Raw genomic sequence first — 20,570 nt, 5'->3', positions numbered from 1 at the left:
TTTCTTTATTTTGATTTTTAACTGCATCGCCACCCGTGCTGATCGGAGCTCCACGCTGGGCAAACAGGAAATATTCAAAAGTTCGCGGGGCTTTTCCTGTCTACCTGGCCACTGCATCCGAGCTCAGATTGCTGTCCAGAGCGGTCAGTGGTGCACTGTGGGATAGCTCCCGGAGGCCAATACCGTCGATCAGCGTCCACACTAACCATAATCCGATATGTTAATACCGATGCTAGCGTTACTCCTCTCGTTAATGAGGAGTACAGAAACCGGTTTAAAGAGCCATTAAAATCGATATATGGTGCCTCCTAGTGTGGACGGTTGTGGCGTTAAATCGGTTTTACGCTCGTAAAACCGATTTAAACGCCTAGTGTAGACCAGGCCTGGGAAACAGAAAGGGAGAGTGAAGTTGTCAGTGAAGAGAGAGAGAGTTAAGTGGAAAAAAAGTTATGTTTTGAAGAACCTGTCCAAAGTCTACTCTCATACTGGTGTCAATCAAGAATGACTTAGCTTTCAGCTGAGTTATAAAAGGTATGCAGTTACCCCTGGTTCACAGTAGTAGTGCAGAAGAGACATTTTGCTCAATGAGTGTGAAATGACATCAGGAACACCAAGTAGAGATATTAAAAAGACAGTTTTATTAATCCTGAAAAAAATGAAACAAAAAATCTGTTAGGTGTGTGACAGAAAAAACAAACTCCCCACCTGGAATTACGCTATTTCCAGAGACCTCTGTTGCCAAGGAGGAAGGTCTTGACTTGCCCAAATGGAGGGGAAAAAAGTACCATATATTTTATTGGATTAATTTAAATGCCCCAATATTTGCCTTATAAGAAATGGTTGTCTGCAGTGTACATGCCTGTATTTGCATAAGTATCCACTAAATTTTGGTGCTTCAATTTTTAGACACAAGGTTTGATTTTCAGAGGTGCTGAGCACCTGCACGTCCTAGTGACCTAAGCTGGCATTTTGGTGCTCAGCCCCTCTGGAAAAAAAATGAATAAAAATCAGGCCGTAAGTATTCCAAGTTGGGCCTCAAGAACCGGAGAATCCAAAATATATTGTCTGAGCATATGGACTTTCTCTGGTCTTTAAAATGAAGCAATTTTGCAAAAAACATTTAAATACAAGAACAACAATTTTAAATAAATGCAAGCTTGATACTTCACAACCCTTCACTGTGCAAGTAGTCAGACTCTTGTGAATTAACCACAAGTTGGGAATGTAATCTACCAACTAAAACAGAATAAACTGACATCGTCCAAACAAAAGCAGGGAATATAGCCACAAAGCAAACTGAAAAACAACTCAGTTTTCACAATAGTTCATTATTTCTTAGGCTGGATTACAACTACAGGAACTCCTCGCTTAACGTTGTAGTTATGTTCCTGAAAAATGTGACTTTAAGCGAAACGATGTTAAGCGAATCCAATTTCCCCATAAGAATGAATGTAAATGAGGGGGTTAGGTTCCAGAGAATTTTTTTTTCACCAGACAAGACACACACACAATATACATTTTAAACAAACAATTTAATACTGGTACAGAGTGATGATGATTGTGAAGCTTGGTTGAGGTGGAGGAGTCAGAGGGTGGGATATTTCCCAGGGAATGCCCTACTGCTAAATGAACTAGCAATTGACTGAGCCCTCAAGGGTTAACTCTCACAACACTCTACAAGGCAGCAGGAAAAGAGGGAGGGCAGACAGAGACACACACACACACACACCCTGTGTGTGAGAGAAAAAATGCGCATTTTCCCTTTAAGTAGCAGACCCCAGGCTTAAGTACACTGCAAAATCAGCTTGCTTAGACCTAAGACCCGCAGCTACTACCTAGAAGCTCCCTTCCGGTCCTGTGTGCCCCCTGCTCTATGGAAGATGGGGTAAGCGGGGTGCAGGAGCAGGGGGGAGGGGGAGACACCCTGACATTAGTCCCCCACTTCCCCCCTCCCCCGGTACTGCAAGCAGAAGTCTCTGGGAGCAGCTAAAAGGCAGAGGGGCAGGAGCAGTACATGGCAGTGGGGGGAAGGACAGCTGCTGCACAGGGAACTTAGGGGAGCGGGGAGCTGATAGGGGGGCTGCCGGTCCACCCTGGTTCCAACCACCCACCAGCTAGCTGCAACGGGCTGCTCTTCCTGCAAGCAGTGGACAAAACAGGCGGCTGCCAAATGACGTTAGAAGGGAGCATTTCACAACTTTAAACGAGCATGTTCCCTAATTGATCAGCAACTTAACATCGAAACAATGTTAACCAGGACGACTTTAAGTGAGGAGTTCCTGTTCTATAAAATATAACACTTATCAGGCACAACTGCAACAAATGTAGAAGAGGTAAATGGCTATTGTAGACTTCTAATGTACTTGTCTATTAAACGCTTTTTGAGTACACTTACAAATCCTCCAAAATATATTCATAGGATAGAACAGATTTTCCCATATGTATTACAAAAGCTTGCTAAAGCACCATGTATTTCCCTTTTCACTATGTTCTATTTTATAGCTTGCTAGATCAGACTATGCATGTATTGTTCTTTTCAATATCAGATAAAGTTACTTTGAAAGCATTCAACTTCCTACATTAAAGAACATTTTTACTTCTCACCCAAGAGAGAAAGCCTGAAATACAGAACACCTATACAAAACTAATCATTTATAAGGGATCCAGTTTCTGAGAGACTAAGTTTCAAGTTTATAGTCAATTAATCAATCACTATTACTGTTAGAATGCTTTGTGCATATACCATTGTTTGCAAAAGAGTTAAGACTTTATTCAGAGAAAATAAAACTGATCTCTCTGGGGAATACATAGTTGAAATCTTTGGAGCACAATGGAGGCGTTAATAAATATGTTCTCATATGGGAATGACGTGTATTATTTCCACCGCAATTCTTATGAACAGAACATGCCTCAGGTCCAGTCAAACTTGTTTTCCTTCCACTCTAACCACAAATCCATGTTCACATGAATTTTATATTTTTTTCCCCTAGGAATATGTATTAATGCTACATTTACACAGTAGTTCTTGTTATTACAGGAAAGTGGAAGCGAATTGGGGTATAGTGAGAGAAAGGATTATATGGAACTCTCCATGACATGATCTCCAGATATTTTAAAATTTGAGCTGCATAAAAATATTTAGATTCATTTTAAAGAAGATGGAATATTTTTTGGTGTTAGCTAGACTCTTTCACTCAAACATTCTTTAAAAACATACCCAAAGTTGTTTTTTTACTTTACTCTTTTTAGTGAATATAAGACACTGTAACAGCCAGGGGCTTGTTAAAAGTCATAACAGACACTCAAATTGTAAAGGTTGTAAAACATTACTTGCTGGGCGAGATCCACATGGAAAAATTTACTACAATTTTGTTTAAAATTTCTCAAATCTCTTTCAATTGCACTAGATTTTGCTATTAAAAAAAGAAAAAGAAACATCATAATTTGTTTGTAATTTTGTCACCACCAGCAGGATAGCAGATTCACACATAAAAGAAAAAAAGGCTACTTTAATTAATCTAATTAAGGAAAAAATTTCACCAGGTCAGTTTTCAAGCAAAGGTGAATTTTCACCGCCCCCAGGCCAAGTCTGGAAGTGGAAAATGTCCATTCTCCCAAAGCTTCACAAAAATACCACACACTTCCCCCCCCACACACACACAATTTCTGGGGTGCAAAATTAACTGTTGACAAAATATTTTTCACCAATTTTATCCAGCTCCCATTATAACACAGTTAGGTGGAACAATACGACAATAAACAAAATAATAATAGTTGAGAATAAACTCTCAATCTAGCCTCATAGCAAGGGCAGTACATAGTTGCACTGTCCCAGGAATAGTATTGTGATTCCAAAAATCACAATTCTCCCCCACAACCCTATTTCTCTAGTGCAGACCTTCCGCTCCACCCCAATCACTCCAGCTCAGCTGTGCTAATTAGTGCACTGGGGGGACAGAGTGAAAGCTCTGCCCATTCCACACACACATCCTGCTCACCTTCATGACACAGGATGTAGAAGTTTCATGGAGGCTACCGTCCCTGCACACGCCATGCCCTGTATGGTTAACCCACATTGTGGACGATAGGACAGGCCATGATCTTGCTCAGTAATAATTTGCATGTGCATGTTATACATAACACACATGCCTTTCCTGTATGGAATGGCAAGCCCATCTCTCAGATTTTTGGTAACCAAGTCATGACTAAAAACTGGAAATGCCATTTAAATAGAAAATAAGATTCAGTCAACTTTTGTATTCCACATCAGATAAGCTTCTCTTCACTGTATGAAAATAGTAAATAACTAGTAAAAAAACCCTGTTCTTTATATCCCTTACACCAGACTGTCCCTCCTTTGACTAAATAAGGATCTCTCTATTATATTGAGCCCAGTTCTCCTCTAACATATGCCTGTATCCAGATTCCCTCACTCTTGTTAGCTATAATCTTACTTCAAAAGCAGCTCCTTTGACTTCAATGTAAGGTACTACTTAACTATTAAAAAGCAATTTGCACACTATATATGCATCAGTTCCTACCCCTGTAGCCCTAAGAATCCCCAAATGCCAGATGGTACACTGTTGTCATGATATTTACTCAAAAGGTGGCATGCAGTATATCACTGGAAAACTAATAACTCACTGATCATTAATATTCTTACCTGACGTATGTATGTTTATCTCACAAAGAACTTGTGGACTATGTGTGACTAAAATGTGTTTAACCCAGGCAAGTCAGGGGGAACTGATACACAGGTTTTCTCCAGTCAAAAGGAAAGAGGCCAACACCTCATACCAGATGTGGCCAAATTCAATGGGCTACTCATTGGTATCAGAGATCGCAGGAAGGTATCATTTGCATTGTAAAAATCACCAGTGGAGGAGGAACCAGCATGGAGTGGTGTCTACACCCAGAAAGGGAAAGGAACTTTCAAAGTTTACTGGACTCTGAAGGGAGCGCGGGGGGGGGGGGGGGGGAGAAGAAAACCCATTTGTTCCTTCAAGAAGTGGATCACTAAGACACCAACACTTTGATTCTGTAAGGCTGGAACAGTCAGTCACACTGGAGAAGTTGCTGTAAGTATGGAAACCATCCTGAAAAAGAACTATAGCTGATTAAGTTAAATTTTAGAATTAGGGCTTTTCTACACTTGAAATGCTGCAGTTGCACCACTGTAGTGTTTTCCATGTAGACACTACCTATGCTGACAGGAGGGATTCTCCTATTGGTGGAAGTAGTCCAACTCCCAGACAGGTGGTAGCTAAGTGGACAGAAGAATTATTTCACTGACCTAGCACAGTCTACACTGGGGGTTAGGTTGGCTTAACTATGTCGCTCAGAGGTATGGATTTTTCACACCCCTGAGTGATGTAGCTGGGTCAATCTAACTTTTCAGAAGCCTTAGGCCTTAGAAGCATGTTTTACTTTTGTTTGTTTGTAACCATTTTAATCTTTATTCTTTCCTCTTGGTATCACTTAAACCAGTGGGTCTCAGACTCTTTTACTGGTGACCCCTCTCACACAGCAAGCCTCTGAGTGCGACCCTCCCCTAATAAATTAAACACACTTTTTAATATATTTAACACCATTATAAATGCTGGAGGCAAGCAGGGTTTGGGGTGGAGGTTGACAGTTCGTGATCCCCCACGTAATAATCTCGCGACTCCCTCAGGGGTCGCGACCCCCAGTTTGAGAATCCCTGACTTAAACCTATGCTGTTTGTTAATATACAGTTTACTTTTACCATAAACCAACTTCAGTGCTTTGTTCGGGGGTTTGTTAACACCAGTTAATAAACTGCTGTGTATTGTCTCTGTAAAGAAGCAGCTAACTTAATAACCTCTGTGAGTGTTGAGTAAGACAGTTGGACATCTGTGGAGAACTTAGAAATTGGGGTTCACTGATTGTTACCTGCTAGGCAAGATTTGGACTGGCAAAGTCCTGAAGAGTTTGCTGGCAGGACAGACAAGCAGGAGCTAATCCACATCTTAGTGGCAGCAGAGTTTTCATTGCTGAGGCTGAGAAGGGTAACAGTGGCGCACAATTATGGGAACCCCAGCAGGTTGTCCCAACCCCTTACTTACACATATGAAAAGATTAATTAGGAAATTCCCACCCATAAAACTTTGTAAACTTTGAATTGAAGTTGCTCAGGCGTATTTCTTCTCAATGGAAGGGCTAAAAGGAAATACATTTTCAGTAAACAGTCACACCCAGCAAAATATTTGTCTCCAAGCTGTATCCCACTACAATCATGACACTCTTCGACCCTGACACAAATGTGCTCTTTACATATTCAATTTCAATTCACTATGCCGGGGTGGCCAACCTGAGCCTGAGAAGGAGCCAAAATTTACTAATGAACATTGCCGAAGAGCCACAGTAATATATCAGCAGCCCCCCATCCACTACCCCCCTCTAGCCCCCGGCGCCTCCTGCCCACTGGCAGTGCTGCCAGTCAGCGCCTCCTCCTCCCTCCCCATGTCTCCTGCCACCGCAATCAGCTGTTTTGCAATGCACAGGAGACTCTGGTGGGGAGGGGGGAGAAGCGAGAGCATGGCAGGCTCCGGGGAAGGAGTGGAGTGGTGGCAGGACCTGGGGCACAGCGGAGGGTTGAGCAGTGAGCACCCCACAGCATACTGGAAAGTTAGCATCTGTAGCTCCAGCCTCTGAGTATGCCTAATATGCCTATGCAAGGAGCCACATATTAACCTCTGAAGAGCCGCATGCAGCTCCGGAGCCACAGGTTGGCCACCCCTGCACTATGCTGTCATCCTCACTGTACACCTCAAAGAACTGAAAAATTACATTGCAGTGCACAACTTTAACTCCAACCTATTTATCTTTTATTTAATTATACATTATAAATGTACATAGGAATATAATTGGTTATGGGCGTTTTAGGAGTGTGTTACTATATTCTCCGATTGTTTTAGAGTTATAATGTAAATACACAGAAATCTGAATGGAGGATTGTTGATGAAAGTGGGCTAACACTCAGATTGGTATTATGTTGTATGGACTCTTTCCTAATGGTTTCCTTCCTTTTTAGTTAATGTTTGCACACTGAAAAAATACAGTCAAGCAACCTTAATTCTAAGTTTGTGAAATTTCTTGTGTTAGAAAAAAGAATGCTGTTTATTACAGCATAAACCCAGTATAAGTGAGAGGAAAATCATACCCATTACATTATGTCTTATTGAAAGATTTTGGATTAAACCAAATGATGAACTGAAAATTACTCTCCTTTTCCCTCACACCCCAAACTCAATGAGTTATTTTCCACAACAGAACAATTTAACAATTGTAAGATCTGTTATCGTCTTAAAGGCTGGCCAACCTCCCAGACACTTGCACAAATAGAAGAAAATATAGTTACTGTTTAGAGTAGCTGAGAATGTTATTTCGAAGGGAGGAGGTTAACAGTGGAAATGCTTGTCAAACTTTGGTTAACATCCTTTCTAATAGGCAGTAACTCCTCCAATTCAGGAGTCAGAGTGCTGAAACTGAGGACAAATGACACCATCTGTTACTTCCATCCTGCACAAAAAAGTTCTGTTGTAATACCAACACAACTTCTGTGCTGAAATTCTACAATCCAAAGTCTGTATTTCATGCAGATTATACTACATTAATATTAAAAAAGTGCACTGAACAACAACCTGGAACTAATTTTGTACATTCTTATGTCTTCAAAAAAAGCTTAAAATAAACATGATGCTTAGAGAAGATAAAAAAAGACAGAAAAGTCTAGTTGTGTGCCTCTTCACAGAATTCTCTCTACAAGTCCCATATACTATTATAAATTCAAATGATCCATGCCTTCATATAATACACAGTGAGGATGATTTTACAAAGGATGCCTTGTGCCTCTACAGATGTGGTACAAGAGATTTTTATTAATAGTACCAATTAACATTAAGTCTGGATTTAATAAGGCCATCAAATTAAACAAGAGGGAACGCTATACTACAGATGCTAGATAGAAATTTTGCATTAAGTGATAATAGCAATTCAAATATGAACAGATTTTCTTTACAGAATAACATAGTTCTGAATATGCACCACACACACTGCTATTGTATTGTACAATGACTACCTCAGCAAAACGCAGAACCTTTGTTTCCATGAGGTTCTTAACGATGGTCTCTTATCTCTTTACTAAATTGGATTTACTCCAAGGTCTTCTCTAGACAAAGCATTATCTCCAGATATCACCAGAATACTTTGGTTTGGCGACCTATTATATCACACTAATACATGATTATCACAATAAGTTATATTCATAAATCTTAGTGAAATAACAAAGTAAGATGCTCTCATTATGGATAATTAAAGCAGATGCTACCATCTGGACTACTTCAATCTCAATTTACATACCAAATGCAGGTTAAACATGCAAACAATAATTGGGTTAACAAGATCTATATTGGAACAAAACCATAATTCACAGTGTTTCTTAAAGACACCTCAAATTTGATAAAGGCTTTTCAGTCATAGCTAAGAATTTTCTGCTGTATTTTTGTGTAGAAATTTGTGCAAATGGAGTGACAAAGTGATGTTCTTGTATGAAAGTATAAGTGAGTAATTAAAGATGGGCCCAAGCAGGAATCCCTGATTTAAAAAAAAAAAAAAAACATCTCTGCATTTCAGGAGTGTCCAGCTTTGATTTTTGCAGATTGCCTATGACTTAAATTTTGGATGAATCAAAATCCCAGTTCCAATGTTGAGAGTGTTTGAAATCCAGATAGGTTCAATCTGAAATCAATCTGTTGTACTAACTTCACTTGCACACAATCTGGTGAACTCTTAAATGAAGACCTAGTATGTGTGTGATTCATTTACTATGAATATTCATAAACCTTCTATTACTATTCCAAATTAACACAAGAATCACATATGAGGTTGTGGATAAGCACTTGCTGCTGCCTACACCACAGAACCAGTCTCTAGGCCTGCTGCTCTCTCCACACACCGCCACTTGCCTCTTCAGTACCTATGGCGGCTCCCTGACCCCAGGAAGCAGCTCCACCCTCAATGAGTGTGAGCCTATCCTGAGATTCTAGGGGAGAAAACCCAGTCTGCCATCTGTACCTCCTTCTCCCAATGCAGACTCCAGTTGCTTTACATTGTCATCACTAGCTTAGCAGTACATCCTTGGGTAGTTTGTAAAATGCCTCTAGCCTCCAATAAGGAGTTCAGGCACTGTCGCTGCCAGCACACTGCAATTTCTCAGTAGTCTGGTCTGTCATTTCCCACCCCAAACACAAGCTTTAACCACTCTCCGTGGCTACCATAAGCCTTTTTAATTTCTGGGCCAGCATAAAAAAGATCCCTTCCTCCTCCTGATAGACAGCTGCTTTCTTTCCTTAATCCTCCACCTTAATCTTGGACAACTTCACATTTCACATGGATGATGCAATTTAGCACAGACACAGTGTATATTATTACAGTTGAGAAAACATGTCCCCTTAACTATCAAGCTTTCCACTTCTAATTTTCTATTTAAAGAACATGGTTATTAACAATGATACACAGCAGTTTGCATAGTACATCTTCAAACTCACATGGAAAGAAAATAATAGAAATGATTGTTCCAAGTTTTTAAGGAATCCCTGGCTTTCCCCATTATTTGATTGATTGTCGGGCAGATAGCCAACTGTCTCCTTTACATTCCAAAAGTGATTGATTTTATTGTCCCAAGAAAATCATGACAAGATTAATTCCGGGCAATATTTTCATTTTTTGTTGTTGTGATAATTGCAATTTCTGCATTATGGCCTTCAAAAATTAAACAAACATGCCTCTGTCTCTCTCTACACATACATGGAAATAGCTTATGTACCCCATGTGTTGTTTTTATGTATTCGTATCCATGTGTAAATGACAATGCTCTGCACTGTACTACTTTTAATTTTATTTAAAAAAAAAATACCAGAGAAAGTACAGAAAGGAAGTCTCCAGAGAAGTCAAGAGATTGTATAAAACTGCACTAATGGAGTTAGGCCTCAATCCAGCCTAATTTATGCACCTGCTTTAAAAAAACAAAAAGTTATGTCAAATACCCAATGCCAAAATTTGACAGACATCCCTTCTAAATGTTATTATTCTATAAACGTTATTATTGAAACAAAAAAATTACTTCAGTTCCTCAATATAATCATAAAGAAAGAAAATACAGCCACTATTTTTACAGGACACAGAAATTATATTGTCTATTCCTTCTGTAGGCTCTGCAAAAACAGTTATTTAATTCTCAGGTAATAGCTATTCTGGCACCAATGAGGATACAGGTGCACAGATAGCTAGCCAGGAACGAGAAAATTAAAGTTGCTGTTAAACTAAAAGCAGCCATATTCACTGTTATGCCAAATAAAATAAATCAACATTTGCCCCATGGCGGGGGGCGGGGGGAGGGACTGGTTCTGCGAGGTACTGAGAAGGGGTGAAGTGTGGTCACTCACCCATGCTCAGATAGCATGGTGGTGATGATTGATATATTTATATCTACACAGAGATGAGACAGGATTAGATTAAAAGAGACCAAACACTGCAACACTGTTAGAAATCATCTGTCTTCACTTAATGGCTCAGTGGTCAGCACATCATATTGCCATAAGAGGGACTCAGATTAAAAAAATCAATTCCAGTGTCACAGCATCAGGACTCCTCCTTTGCAGAGTTCCCAAACCCCTCTTCCAAGTTCACTTAGAATTCCATGATAGGTTTGGACATAGTGTTAAGTTGCTCTACGTCACATAGTTATACTGCCATGCAATTTTTGTCGCTTCTGATACACAGGGAGAGTTGAATGGAAATTTACTGCAGTCACACCTCCCTGTGCAGAAATCATTCAGTTGTTACAAACTAAACACATGGCTAAGCACATCCACAGCACCAGGTTGGACTAGTGGAATGGGATTTACATGGAGATATCCTTTAAAATCTCTCAGATGTTCCAGTTATTGCAGAATATGATGACCTACCTGCTTAGTGGAAAGAGATGGATGAGAGTCCATTGCAACCTGTGCTCCATGGTCTACTTTGGCTTACCTTATGATTATATACAGCCCTATATGCCAGCACGATGGCTGAGATCAGAATAAGTGATTTTGTTGACAATCTTTAGATACTCACTCTTGCAGACTGGAAAGAAGGTGTTCTTAGTGAAGGGCCCCAATTGTGGAATTTGTTCTCACTAGTGGACTATCAACACTAGAGTTTATTAGCATCCAGAGCATGACACAAAGCTCAGCTTTTAAATAAAATCTTGCAAAATGGGTTTAAAATTTAAGGTATTGTCTTTTCATATTTTTGAGTTATAAATGCTGACTGATTTACTTGTGTTTATACCTGGAAGCCACTGTAATGTAACAGTGGACAACTTTCCCAAAGATTATTAACCAGAGTTCCTGGATGTTGAACATGGGCAGCATGTGAACTTCCTGCTGGGGGAGGCAACTCCCCCCTCCCCACCATGGCCACTGTCCCAGACAATCCCCAGAGTGCTGGTCCCAGCCTCGCTCAGCGCCAGGAGGGCTGGAGCAGGACTGGAGCACTAGATATGATTTATAATGACTATTCCACTAACAAAGCAACTCTGAAATGGAAAAAGAGGAAAGGAAGAAGATAACAGATGTGCTTGATTTATACTCACTCCTGTGAATAATTTTAGCTCAGTTAATGTCACCTAGTTATTGCAGAAGTAAATCTGTTATTGTCCCTGTGCCATATATTATGGCTTAAACACATTACTCCATCATCAGTGTTTGGTAGTTTTAAATTTAATTGAGAGTTTCACCTGTTACTACTGCAAACCCTTTGACTGGGCAGAAAAAGTCAAGTACCCAATATGCATGGGATTTAAACTCTACACTTCTCTATCGGCTTCCAGTCAGGATACTAAGTGCTTCACAAATGTAATGCTTCTGCCAGGCAGTTAATAGAAACAAAAAGGCCTGGGGAAACTAAATGCACCATCCCCAAGTGCGCTTAACAGGCAGAACTGCCCCAATCTCAAGCACTCAGACTGTGTACAGACAAGGAAATTCATTTAAACAGATGTATAAATATGTACAGAATATAAATGCAAATAAAGAATAAAATACTCCAATAAATTTGGTCCATCTAACTCCCTTCCTATCCAGAGGTGAGACTGTCCCACAGGTAATAGCTCGTGCCACACCAATCGACTGACCCCCATTCAGAATCTGGATGAGAGAGTAGCCGTATAGTCTACGTGTCTCTTTGCAGGTCTGTCTCCAGTCCCAATGGAGGGGGCTTGTTTGGTCTAACCTGGAGTGCCACAACTTAACCCATTTTAGCGATTCAGCTTTATTAAGGTGCTGAGTGAGCAGGGCCTCACCAGAGTCTGCTCAGCTCTGCTGTTGTCCTCTGCGTCATCTCTCAACACAAAGTCCTCAATCTGTATTGTCTGCACATAGAACCCTTGATCAGTGTCCTAGCTGCTTGGAACGACCTCTTTGCCACAAGGTATGCTTCTATGGGAGTCCACTACTCCACAAAATCCCTGGTGTTACAAGCACAACTGTGGGTAGGTAGCCTATGTAAATAAAGCTCTTTGTGGCAACCCCTTACGCTAGGGATCGGCAACCTTTGGCACGCGGCTCGCCACGGTACGCACCCTGGAGGGCTGGGCCGGTTTGTTTACCTGCCGCATCCGCAGGTTCGGCCAATTGCAGCTGCCACTGGCCGCGGTTCGCTGCTCCAGCCCAATGGGGGCTACGGGAAGCAGCAGCCAGCACATCCCTCTGCCCACGCCGCTTCCCGCTGCCCCCACAGGCCTGGAGCCGCGATCGGCCGAACCTGCGAACGCAGCAGGTAAACAAACTGGCCCGGCCTGCTAGGATACTTACCCTGGTGAGCCGCGTGCCAAAGGTTGCCGATCCCTGCCTTACACAGGGAAGTAGGAATGGAGGAAGTAGTGAGTAGAATCCTCTGGAGATTCTAGCCATAGGGCATATACAAATATTAAAAAAGTAAGCCTTACATCAAACCACCACCACCTCGGAGTAATATTATCAGTTTTACAAATGGCAAACCTGAGACACAGAACACAGATCTCCATACTGCCAGTTCTGTGGATTCCTAATTGGTTACTTCTCAAATCATCAATATAAAATAAGCAATAGGCAAGTTGATCTAAAAGTTGCATAGGCTTTGCCGATTTTGTTGTTTTTAAACAAAACTTATCTTTGCAATTAAAGCTTCTTGTGCTCATTGGCTTCTATATATCAATGAATTGCCAAATAGATTTGTAGTGCTACTGGAGAATGATTTTATAGCAAAACAAAGTGCACAACATCCACACAAACAAAGGAGAAAGAATTGCACCAAGTGTAACAAGAACACAAAAGAATGTAAATAAAAACATTGAGCTAAAAATCTATGGGAATAGTCATTTAGCTACAAGAAGTGCCTTCATTTTGTTGTTGAACATGCATCCACATAAAAGCTGGAGGAGGAGACAGGGACTACTATACTGTAAAGAGGGGAAATTATGCAGTCAGAATCCATCAAAGATATCTTATCTCCTTAGTTGTGGGGGATCAAATAAAGTCAAAGAACTAATCATCCAGGGAAAAATATGGTCTCAATTACTGCTTCAGGCGATGCCTCAAAATAAACTGGCAAGCTGATGTAGCATAGAAAATTTAATATACCATGGAAAGATATTGACAAGCTGGAGGGAATTTAGAGAAGAGCAACAAAAAGTATTGCAGGCTGGAATTCTTGGATTTTGAGAGATTAAAAAAAACTAAATATGTATAACTTGGCTATTCAACTATTTTGGGAAGTCAAGGATGGCAAGGGGGAGGACATGATAACATCTACAAGTATCTGAATGGTGTAACCCCTTGTGTGTGATGTCTCTGGAAGTCATTTTTGAAACCTTTTATCTTTCCCGCAAATTGTGAGCATCGCAGGTTATTTTGTATCGTAGTGCATTTACTTTCCAAGTTACTATTGTGTAACTTTAGAAAATACAGAGAGGCCTTGTGTGATAAACTGCATTTAATGAGAATGTGCCTATGTTTATACTGTTGTGATCCTTCATACAGCTTGTCACACATGTGGTGGATCTTATCCAATGCACTAAATACCCCAATAACAACTGCATGGGTGAAAGAAGACAATCACTGCTCTCTCAAATGAACTCACACAGAAAAATAATAAAAGACAAGAACACTATCACCTGTGGGTGAGCACTTTTCACAAAACGATTACTCCATATCTCACCTCGCAGTCCTCTTCCTCAAAGGAAACCTGCACAACACCTTCAAAAGAGGAGCCTGAGATCTTGCTAGCCATTAGATACTCATGGTTTAATAAAGACACTGATTTAAGGCTTATTACAACAATCTGTATCCCACTAACCCCTTTCTTTTGTCTTATGACTGAAGAGGTGTTAATGGGCCACTTCACCTTGAATGGTCCCTTAGAATATGTGTTAATGATTTATGCAAAACAATATATGCCACCTTGTATTTAGCTGTGACACTCCCTGTACCTTTCCCAGACATGAAGAACGGTGTCTAGCTTGAAAGTTTGTCTCCTTCACCAACAGAAGTTCTTAATAAAGATATTACCTCACCCACCTGGCATGAGGGAATGTATTTTTACAATAAAGAAAAACTTTAAAATATAGGAAAATACTTTCATCTCTATTTGGATAAATACTGAATGCAATTATATTTAAAAACTTAAAACAGACATTTAAAAGGAGGTGATGGTTGTAGACCCTGAATCTTGTAAACTGATTAATACCCAAGCCTAGGAGAGCCCCACTGCAATGGGGCTTCATGTAAGAACAGGGCTATGCATGCACAGATCAGCAGAATCAGGGACTTCATTTGTTTGAAACAAACAGATGGATGGCTTGGAAACATTTTCCCACTTTGTGCAAGGGTCTCATTTAATTTGTAATTTGAATGATGTTACTCCTCTGCCAAGCAACTTCTCCCGCTCCAATGGGACTCTGAGCTATACCCATACAGTTTCATCATTCCAGCGTAAGCTGTGTACAAGTGAAAAGCAAAGGTGGCTTCTTCCCAAGTGGAATGTCTGACACTCAGTTTAGGAAGCAACTCAGGGCCAGTGGAACCTCTCTTTACCCTAACCCACTATAAACACAGACATCTGATAAAATGGTCTTGCTCTCTGGATGTGTGAAAGCTTTCATAAGCCACTAACTACATCATATTTAAGTAGACATATTAAACTGTCACACACTTTTCCCTTCCTTCTCACATCACCGTCACTATAAGGTTCGTATTTAAACAGGTTTTTCCTTTATGAAAGGCAGCATGACTAGTGGCTAAAGCATACTAAGAGTTGTGGGTTCTAATCCTGTCTCTGCCACTGAAACGCCATACATAGTTGGACATGTCACTTTACTTCTCATTATTATTTATTAGTATTGCAGTAGAGTCCTGCAAATCCTCAGATATCCACAGACCACTTTTGCAGATCACGGATAGGATGCGGATACAAATTTTATATCCACGCTGGGCTCTACCTAAAGGCCCCAATCAAGACCAGGACCTCAATATGCTGGTCACTGCCAAAACATACTAAGAGAAAGTGCCTGTCCTGAAAAGTTTGCAAGCTAAGGGGCTGTCTACATGGGGACACTCAGGAGAGCTAAGACAAATTAACTAAAGGTATGAAGTTAAAGCATATTAAATCCCGGTGTGGATGCTCATTGATAAGTAAAGTGGTTGCTGTTTGCTTTATTATCTGGGGATTAAGTGGCAGAGTCAGAAATAGAAGCCCCATTTTTCCTGATTCACCTCCAAAATGGGGGCAAAACCTACATTACAGGGGTACTGTGATGCTTTACTCTAACAACTGCAAATTCAGTTCAAGAACTCTACCCTGAGTTTCATCCTGCAGCCTGACACCAGTTCTGTCTTCTCAGGTCATCAGGCTATCATGCCTGTGTTGTTGTGGGCTTTAGGATATTTAATTCAGATACTGATAATATTGGCCTCTCCTCACTTCTAAATTAACTCCTCAATGCCTTTTGATTTCAATGTGCTTTTTGAAGTTATGTTTACTGTTGGCCCTGTAACTATTACTTCCCATCCCATCCACTCTATCCTCTTTGTAAAAGTTTCATAATCAAGCTGTTCTGCTGTCAGTTGGTATATACACATAACACACACAATCATTTACCGCGGCTTCTTAATACCAAAAGAAAAATGAGAAGAGAAGAATGTTTCCCTAAAAAGACCACAAGCAGGAACTGAATGCAATGCAAGAACCTTATCAGGTTATTATAGTGTGTTTTCTAATGCAAATCTCACACCACAGACAAATTAATATTTTTATTAAAGCTAATATTAAAATTATCTAATACACAGGTTAAGGAAAGAGTGTCTCACTAAACTTGATATTAAACATTAGCTACCCAGATGCTCATATCCACTAGTTTGCCTAATGTATTTTCTCTTACCATTTTAAAAATCCTATGACTGCAAAATTGACCATGAATTTGATAGAGCCCTAAGCAAAGTCAACACTCATGAAATAAGAGATCATTTGACATCACCCCATACTCTTGCCTCCCATATCTTCCCAGGTTGCAAATATATGTAGATGTACCCTAACACACAAGTTCTACACCGCTGCAGCTACATCACTATAGTGTAGACACTTGCTACAGTGACAGAGTATTTTTTTCCACCACTATATTAAATCCACCCCCTTGAGAGACATCACCTAGGTCCCTGGAAGAATTCTTAAGTCGACCTAGCAGTGTCTATATCGGGGCTTAGGTCGGTTTAGCTATGTGACCTGCATGATTTATGCAGGGGCCAGTGTGGCTGACCCCAGGGCCACCCCAGCAGCTGGCTCCAGGGCAGCTACTCAAGTGGCCCCAGGACAGCCACACCAGATGCTGCTCTAGTGGCCCCCAGCCGGAGCAGCCACGGTCCACAGCTCCTGGCAGCTACTGCCACTGGGCCCGGGTGCCCTCCCCCCCACTCTTCCAGGTCCCTGCAAGATTTCATCACAGGTGTTTTTAGTATAAGTCATGGACAAGTCACAGGCTGTGAATTTTTGTTTATTGCCCATGACCTGTCCATGACTTTTACTGAAAATACTGGTGACTAAATCATAGCCTTATCTATGAGTGATGTAGCTAGATCAACCTAATTTTTAGGTGTAGATGAGGCCTTAGAAACAACAAAAGTCAAGTTCCTGAGAGCTTAGAATTGATCTACTGTTGTGTGGTGAAAAAATAATCCATAATAATATGTTATCCCCCATTGTTCCATACATGGTGTCTGTCCTCTTAGCTATTTTATTTCCTTTGGTAACTTATTTTCTGAATTAGTCACTGGATAAACACTTCCACGCCACATTACGTAAAGTATACTTGAATCCAGATTTCTTTCACTCTTACAATGATGAGAACGAACAAACAAACAAACAAAGCAGGACTGAATGCTGAAAGCACAGCAGTGCTATGAATTGCAGTTCATGCAACAATATGCACATTCCTCTCTTCCACTTAACTAAGTTTGGCTGCAACAGGATATACTCAATGACAGCACATACTCTGAATCAACAGCCTTATGTCAATAAACTAGTTTATTAACCCACCAGTGTAAATTCCGTTTTAAAGCCTTCTTAACCCTACAAGAATCAACATGCATAAGGGAGTCTCTTCATGAGTCATTTTCATTTAAAATTAATGTCTCAATATTACTGGCGAAAGACTAAAAGTCCCTATAATGCAACAAAACAAAACAAAAAAGGAAGCAAGAAGCCCAGCTTTGCACTTAATTTACAGACACTCATATGACTGAAGGGATTTTTAAAACCCTTGCACACTTCTAACAAAATACTTACAGCACCTTAAAATAATTAACAAATACATCCAAGAACAGCCTGTGAGATGGGTGTTTACACAGAGGGGAAACTGAGCCACGGAAGGCTGGATTACTGCTGGCTGTTACACTGAAGTGAGTCACCCCGCTCTGGCACCAGTGTTTAATCTGAGAGCAGCCCTGGGCTCATGGAGAAGTGAAGTGAGGTGCCCGAGGACACAGAGCCAGTCAGTGGCAGACGCCGGGGTAGCGCAGCGGTCTGGGCTCCCAGCTGCCCCTCAGACTCGTCGCACGCAGCCCCAGGCTTGCTCAGGGCACAGCGGGCGACAGAACAGCTAAGGGTGTCTTGGAGGAGCCGCCAGCCCAGCCCAGCCCAGCCCGTCCCCAGCCGCCCCCCGAGGTGAGCCCGCACTGGCCGAGTTACCGTTTGTTGGCGGGGCACAGCACAGACTTGCTCCCTCCCGCCCAGGCAGGCGCGGGGCTGCCCGGCGGCACCGAGCTGAGCGGCCCGGTTCCCCTCGGCGTGCGCGCTCTGCCCCGGCCGGCGCAGCTGCGCGGGCGCTTTGCTCGCTCTCCGGGCTGGAGGAGACTCGCGCGCAGCGGCCGCCCCTGGCCGCGCACCGGCCCCTGCGCCCCGCTGCCAAGGGCGAGTGGAGTCCGGCTGCCCGAGTCCGAGCTCCAGCGCCATTGGTTCTGGGGACGGGACCGGCAGGCGGCTATTGTTCCCACGTGATTTGGAGTGGCAGCGGGCGGGAGAGGGGAAGGCAGTGCGGGGCGCTGGCTCGGCGGCGCTGCCTCGGGGCAGGTATTCCCCGGGGCGCGGGCACACGGGAGAAGGGGCTCAGAGCAGCCCTGGGGTCGCTGGCTGCACTCGGGGGCAGTTGTAGCTACATTCGCGTGCAAACTTTCCACGCTTCTCACTACAAAGTATTTGGTTAAACAAGCTTTCATGGGTGCAGTAAAATGCCAACACCTAGGTCTCGTCTACACCCAGAGTTGTACCTCTCTAGTGGTGTAGTTAACGCGGTGCAAGCCCCTTAGCCTGGCTGCGGTTGTACTGGTCTAAAAGTGAAAACAGTGGTGTAGCTTACTTCCAGACAGGAAGGGTAATAAACTCCATCAATGTAAGCACTTTTAGACTGGTTATAATTGCATCCATGCTGGAGGTTGTACCAGTATAACTATAAAAGTAAAATATCACCCCAACCAAAATATTTATACCAGGGTTTGGTTACAAAGGGATGACAGGAATCTGGACATACTCTGAGCTCTGCTATTGAGTCCCTGTGTGACAATGGACAAGTTGTGATCATTGCTACTCTGTGCCTCAGTTTCCTTGTCTGTAAAATTGGTTCATTAAGACTTTCTCTATCTCTCAGCAGTGTGTTGAGCCTTAACTCATTAATATTGGTAAAGTCTATCTATCTAGGTATCTACATGGGCTTCCTTACTAGTGCCTTGGGTCCTGATTCTGTAATGAGTTCTGTAGCCCTCTCTTTGCAGGATCAGAGCCTTAGTGATTTGAGCCCTTGAGTGGAAGGTGATGCAGAAATGCACTGTATGGAAAAGATTTTCAAAAGCACAAATGGCTGTTTAGCACCCAATTCTCCACTGCTATTTGTGCCTTTGCAAATGTCCCCACTACGTTATTGCTGAAATGGAATAATGAAATTTAATAATTTGGAAGAATATTTGTTGAGGTGATATTTCTTGTTGCAATACTACTATTCTGTACCAAGAATTTTCCGGGAGTAACTAAACTATGGCTATAAACTTTTGATCTAGAAAAAAAAACTGGACTGTTTGTCTCCAGAGATATAGAAACAAAGTAAGGCCCAGTCAGCACTTAAAAAGTTTTACTTGTATAACTTATTGGTTAGGAGGGTGATTTTTTTACTAACATACTTATGCTAGTACCAGGTTATACTGGTATAAAGGTGACTTATATTAGTATTGCTTATTTTGGTTTCTAATACAATAATTTTTCCACTTAGGATTGTTTCTGAGCCTCATATAAAATATGATAAGATCAGGCCTTTAGTGTTTACTGACCATGTCCCTTTCATGCAGGTTGCTGATCCAGAGACTGATGACAATATCTATTGTCTTGTTTTTTGTCACCCAAATAGGTCACTGAGCATGCATGACACCGACACAGCTCCTTAAAAAAGATGAAAAATACAGCTTCCATGTGGTGAGTGTGTCTGATGATGTTTTTTTTCTAAGGAGATGATTAAATGAAAGTCGGCAATTAGCAGAAAATACAACAAGAAGTTTTAAGTAGTTGTAATGTGCATGATGTAATTAAAAACAAATTTCAGTTAGTCTGTACTACAAAATCATATTTGAACTACTGAAGGATATTGACTGGTATCAGATTATATCTCACATCCATTTGAATGGTCTCAAATATTTAATGTTATGTTTCCACATAATTCTAATTACTTCTTATTATTATCTGTCATTTTAAGAATTCCTTCCAGTCAGTGTAAAACCAAAAGGTTTAATGGTTTTGTTTGGTGTTTTGTTCCTTGTTAATCATCTAACATAGCCCAATTCTGCAAACATTTATGCATGAGCTTAAAATTAAGTTAAGCTCCTGCATTAATGTTTGCACGCTAGGAGCCATAAAGCACATACCAGGGCAAAGAACTGGAGTTGACTGGTAGAAGGAAACTGTCCAGTATGGGAGAGGGAGCAAAGGGGGAGTGA

General features: G+C 41.4%; 1 protein-coding gene across 10 annotated transcripts in view; it reads right to left on the bottom strand.

The window, feature by feature from the left end:
- Positions 1-18,606, bottom strand: part of PPFIBP2 (PPFIA binding protein 2) — a 206,031-nt gene extending 187,425 nt beyond the window's left edge. For 5 of the 10 annotated variants that reach the window (XM_039533445.1, XM_039533449.1, XM_039533447.1 and 2 more), the window contains exon 1: positions 18,283-18,604. The gene's annotated coding sequence lies outside the window, so the exon portion shown is untranslated. Of the gene's footprint in view, positions 1-18,282 lie in introns of all 10 variants that reach the window. The other 5 variants (XM_039533458.1, XM_039533442.1, XM_039533451.1 and 2 more) reach the window with 3 other exon arrangements.
- Between the last annotated feature and the right edge of the window lie 1,964 nt (positions 18,607-20,570).

Source organism: Mauremys reevesii, linkage group 4 (genome assembly GCF_016161935.1).
Source record: "Mauremys reevesii isolate NIE-2019 linkage group 4, ASM1616193v1, whole genome shotgun sequence".
Taxonomy (NCBI): Eukaryota; Metazoa; Chordata; order Testudines; family Geoemydidae; genus Mauremys; species Mauremys reevesii.
This window is presented reverse-complemented; position numbering and strand designations above follow the sequence as displayed.